Here is a 6,000-nt window from a genome sequence, read left to right as displayed (position 1 = left end):
AATGCCAAATTACAGTGTTTTATTTTGGCAGTTGCACTCGTAGAAATAAGGGTTGTTACTGGAATCGTATCGTGTAATGTTCACTGAAAAGAAGACTAAGCTGTCAGGAAGATAAACCAAAGTATTGGACAAACCAAAAGTTTGACCTGATTATGGCGCTAGATGAAAAGTTAGGTTCACCACAGTTTGCAAAGTCTGTCAATGTCTGCACCAGATTACATGGTAATCCATTCAACAGTTTTCAAGACATTTCATTCTTATCCACAAATGTCAATCTGCTTTTGGTGCTAGAGGAAAAGTCAAGGGATCACTAAAGTCATTAGGATTCATCCTCTAGGGAACATTAATATCTGTGCCAATATTTGTGCCAGTCAGTCTTGTAAATGTAGAGATATTTAATTGGATAAGTGGATCTTATGACCTGAGGGGTCAGATCTGAATCTCCTCTTTGATCTTTCTCTGGCTGTCCACTGACTCCTGGTCAGTGACTTTGATTTCTTCACAGTCAAAGCTGTGTCCCATTTTGGTCTGATGGTCACAGACTGCTGATGTTGTCCGGTTTTTATTCAGCCTCCCGTCTACGGTCGTCTGACGCCGAAGACCATCCTTGTTGGGGTTGGAAAGGTCGAAATACGGATGCTTTTGGAATCTCGTGCGTGATTCCCCCAAGACTGGTCTTGTTGGAGGCAGCACGCAATATTATTGAGACATATGTTTTTACTATTACCGCTGATCAATACAAGAGAAGATGAATAACCAAAAAATGGTTTAACTGTCCACATGAGGCACATCAGTTTATCCTCACTTGGGGATTTCTTATAGAATCCTGTAATAGACTTAGATGAAACTATGGTAATTAGGTGACACATGACCTTAGAGAAATGGAAGAGGCTTAACACACAGTGCTCTAAATAGTCAACCCTGTCTGCTAGAAATTATGTTTATATACACTATATAACTAATTTGCAACAGCAAATAGGTTTTGTAGTAAAACTAATTGAAACCTGATTACGTTTCTATTAACACAATGAGGATATGTTATTAATTCATGTATTTGGCAAGTCGCAAATATGTTGATACTGGACGTATCAGAAAAATGTTCAGAGACATAACTGATCTTGCCGTACAATATCCACTTGTAGTGACTACAGCATTATTAGACTTTTTTATGGTTATGTTTAGGGTCTCACAGCACTTGGTTGAGGTTTGGGAAAGATTGTGTAGTGGTTTAATACATAAAAAGTTCACAGTGACACTTTATTTACATTAAACCAAAACCAAATTCTTGCACTAACAATCCGGCCAGCAATTGCGCTATGACCACTGCATAACTGGGAAAACAGTTTCATGTTATGTCTAAAAGACAAGGTTAAATTGGTTTAAGGACTCCTCATTACAGTGCATCATTATGACATAATAGACCTAAAATCCTGCCATCCACTATAACAAAGTTTCAATTGGTCCTGGTGAGATAATTGAGTACTTGCCACAATAAAATAAATTATCAATTAAATGATTAAATTTGTTTTAACGTGAGGAAACTCACATACAGCTACATCAACAACATCTCAATGGAAAATGATATTCATAACAATCCACTGTTCATGTTGAAGCCACTACAAACCTCCGAAGTTGTTCGAGTGACAAAGCACTTCTGAAGGAAAAAGACCCGAAAGAAAGATAAATTTAAAAAAAAAAACACATGGTAGTTTAAAGGGATAAACTGTTCTCCATTTATGACACAGCTCTTTTTAGGGTCTTATCTCACGAATTGAGCTTTGTGGGTTTTGAGTTAACTTTTTATTGTTGCCTCCCTTTTAAGCAGGGTACATTGCCATTGGTAATTAAGCTCCACACCGGTCCCAGCAGGCTATATTCAGGCTATGAAGCCTAAATGGGTAAAAATTCACTGGACCCTGTGGCCATTTTTAAATAACTACCTTTATTGCAACCATTTCATCTCCTAGCCTGATTACCTGTCTCATTCAAAACAAATGAAACAAGTAATAAAAAGAACTGTACAGGGGGACTGTACTGAATTAACAGATGGTAAGAAGAACTGTTCTCAAGGCGGTGCTGTTTGGAAAGCAGTGCAGCCACTTTGCCTTCTGTGATGATTTATTATATTCAACATATAATGAATGTTTGTAGTGTTTCTAGGCCATTTCCCCCCTAAAGATGGTCTCTTCAACTAGCAGGTAGCCATCATTGTTTGATGATAGTTATCAATAATGAACTAGATTGAATATTGCACATTAAGAGCGCTGAAATTAGTCATTGGATTCCCAAGAGTGATTAATGTAGTAGAATAGGGCTTGTAGTCCATCACCTTAGCATGATGCTGACTCTTTTACAGTCTCAGTGTGAAGAAACAGTGTTGTCTCAATGCAAAGGTTTCAAATTGGAAATAACTGAGTCCTGCTCATTATGTTAGTTTGTTCTTTAGAGACAAAAACACACACTGGTAATCTATTTCTTTGCTTAAGCCACTTCTTTGTGGTGAAATTGTGAGTTGCTGGTAAAACATTTATCTCTAAGTTTGTTGATTTCCACATTTTCAGATAACAAAGGATTACATGCTGCACTGTGATTTAAGAAGACACTTTTATTTTGCCTTAGACTGAAATAATCGCTTTCGAAACCCGCTGGATTCTCTCAAAAATGTATTGTCACCAAGCTTAAAATAATTTCTGAAAAGCTGACATTTTGGATATACGGGGTTTTCATCCCACAGCGGCAACATTGTTATATGACCCACAATCATTTAATTTAATTTATGCGCGTGTTTTTCTTAGTAATGGTAGAAGTATTTTGATCTTTTACTTAAGTAAAAATACCACTACAACAAGTAAAAGACCTGCATTCAAAATGGCCTCTATGACTGATTATCATACTATGTATTACATTCTTAGATTGTTTATACAGGTGGCTCGACAAAACACAGGCCCCTGACACGGGAGACAACTGCCCCCTTCCCATGTGAAACCGATAGGCATCATTGTTTCTTTTAACCATGGCCGTTCCACAACCTTAGCCACCTGTTTACTACTCTAACCATGACGATGAAGGTCGGGTACGCCTGTTGCTGGTACGCTCCTATGGTTCGCATCCAAGTGTAAGGACAAGCGACCTATACGGTCATGTAAGTTGGAGAACTTGTTGACTCAAACATACAGGGGTGAAGAGAGCACATACCACAGCAGGCTATATGCTACAGCTACTCGGTAGAGGAAGAAATGTAGTCACCTAATTGTTGCTTTGGAAAGCCCTGTCATATCAGATTGTGTAAAGTTTAAGTATGTGTGTTTCCAAACATCCTCACCAGTGCAGTGTGTTGCAGTTTTCGATTCAGCTTGAGCCTGACTGGGCTTTCTTCTATAACTGGTGATGAATCATGTATGAAGTATAAATTATATAATACATGTCTTTGATAGTCATGTAACATGATGGGTTCGCTCAATATGTAGCCTACAGCAGCACATATTATGCTGTGACCTACAAGCAGTATGTTTCTTTAACCCTTCCCCTTGCAACGTCCAATTATTAATGATATTCACTTAACAATTGCGTGCTAATGTTCTGGCTGTATGCTTGGCTACCAGGCAGCCTGTGATGCTGCCGCAATCTAAGATTCTCCATTAAATGTTAAAAATTCACTGAAGACCAATGTCTGAAGGCACATATGTACCGCAATAAACTGAACTGGATTACTCAATAATCCCTGGTGCTGACATTTACAGGTTGCTTTCAAATCGCCACACTATAGCAAAGAAAATCACCATTGATTTTTTCACCCATTAATGGATCCCCGAAGTACAAGTTCCTTGCAAAACAGGTAATTAAATGAAAAGGTTGTGGATAAATATATATATATATATATATATATATATATATATATATATATATATGTGTGTGTGTGTGTGTGTGTGTGTGTAAACCTTTTCAGAAAGAAATTGCAAAAAATCTATGGAAGCTTTGATTTGTGTACCTACAGATTTATCCCCATGTCCTACTTTCGGTTGCTTTCTAGAAGCAGGTCCATAGTGTATGAATTATGTATCATTATCTGTGCGACACGTCAATATTCTATGTGTAGTTAGACAAAAGATGGGTGTGCATCACATACAGGATGAATCCATAATTTTGCTGCAAACTTTCTGTGAAGCCTTTCATTGAAGAAAATGGCTGCCCAGCTGTTCTGATCTAGTTAGTGAAAGTATATGGTTTATATACAGTATATTTACAGTTGAAAAAAAAGATGAAATTATGAGATTAGTTAAAATATTATCTGTGTTTCTGTCTGCTCTAGAGACAATGGAAAGAAAAGGAGATTTGGCATCAAAGAAACCCTTATTCAACATATTTCTAATTTAAAAGGCATCCAGTATTCATGAATTTGTCAAATCGCACAAGTCATGTGGATTACAAGAATATACAGTTTGTTTGTTATGGGTGAGGGTTTTTGTGCTTTCTTTGCACTTCTTCTTCTGGGTCAGACTCTAACTGATGATTAAGTGGGACATGTTGGCTGAGAAAAAGGCTCGGGGTTATCACCCTCTTGCAGAGGGCTTGCTACCGATGGACCCTGACAAGATGTTGACTCCCACTGAGGCTCTAAACCCTCCCTTTCTCGGCCATTTACTGGAGACTGCCAACAGTTCCTATTAAGTCAGTCTCTGTGTATGTGTGCATGTGTTTCTACCATCTGTGTAGGCATTGCACTGCATGGAACTGTGGGCAGTGCTCATAACGAAAGGTATCAGGTTGTATCACTTACACATAAAGCTGTAAATGATTGGCATTATACTCATTATCAGTTTCTGCTCTGTTGTTATGAAGAGGTTTCTTAGATTTCTGCAGAAGAGGCATTACATCAAAAAAGCAAAAGAGACTAGTAAGAGTTGATCTGAATGCTAACTTCAGCCTCAGTCTCATTTAACTTTTTGATTATTGAATTTAGAGTCAACCATAAATAAACTACAGCAGAAATGGCTTTACATAAATAAAGTAGTTTACATTCCGATGATCAAAACAAATCGTTCTTATCATCATGTAAGCCAAAATTGGTGGATTCAGTGTCGTGCTTGCTCCTTGTGATAACACTTCCCCTTTTCATGACATTAAGTGGGTGACATTGGAGCCTATGCAGGCTTCCAACGTGACGTGAACGCATCATGAGCCCAGCTCCAACATCAAAGCGGGCTGAGCTTCCCAGGCCTACTGTGAAGGTGGCAATGGACTAAAAACACATTTTTGCTGTCTGAGACGTATTTGCATATCATTACACGGCGATCGTTGCACGGTCCAATCAGAAAAGATTTTTTAAAAGCTGGGTTTTTCCTGGCACCCCAAATGAAGTGAAGTGTGGCCAGCCAGCAGCAGCAGCAGCAGCACGGCACACATTAGAGAGTAGCATAGTGTTTAAAGGCAGTCAGCTGTTATTGTCTGTCTTTCTGTTTTTTCAAAAGACACTCATAGACCAAGATCCATGCAGGAAGTGATGAACAAGATGTGAAAGGAAAACAGAAAGACTTTATACAGCAATTTTCTGAATATGTTCCTTATCCTCTTTACACATCAAGCCTGTTGGGGCTGTTAAACACCATCATCCTTGCGGTGACATAACTCGGCCGTGGTCGCTCTTGTGCGTTGTGTCATCTCCGAGGGCGCAATAACCTGAAGGTGAATTGTGGTCTAAATGTACGAAATCTCACATAAATCAAGTGTCAGTCAGTAGCCAAAGAGCTGTATTCTCAAGCTTTGACTTTTATTTCCTGAGAGCCATGCCAAGACCCAAACAGAGTCCCACACACTGCTGTGAACGTTCTCTGTGCTTGAGGGATCACTCAGAGACGCCCCCAAACTGAGCGACTCTGGATGGATGTCAGGATGAGATGGCATGAGCTGCCAACTCCATTGTGGTTGTGCATACATTAAACTACAATAAATAATAACTGAAGTGTGTCCTCTAAGTTGTAATTTCAGGCCATATTCGACAGG

This window comes from Xiphias gladius, chromosome 17 (assembly GCF_016859285.1).
Source record: "Xiphias gladius isolate SHS-SW01 ecotype Sanya breed wild chromosome 17, ASM1685928v1, whole genome shotgun sequence".
In the NCBI taxonomy this organism is placed as follows: Eukaryota; Metazoa; Chordata; class Actinopteri; order Istiophoriformes; family Xiphiidae; genus Xiphias; species Xiphias gladius.
The sequence above is the reverse complement of the archived record's forward strand: the minus strand, read 5'-3'. Positions refer to the sequence as shown.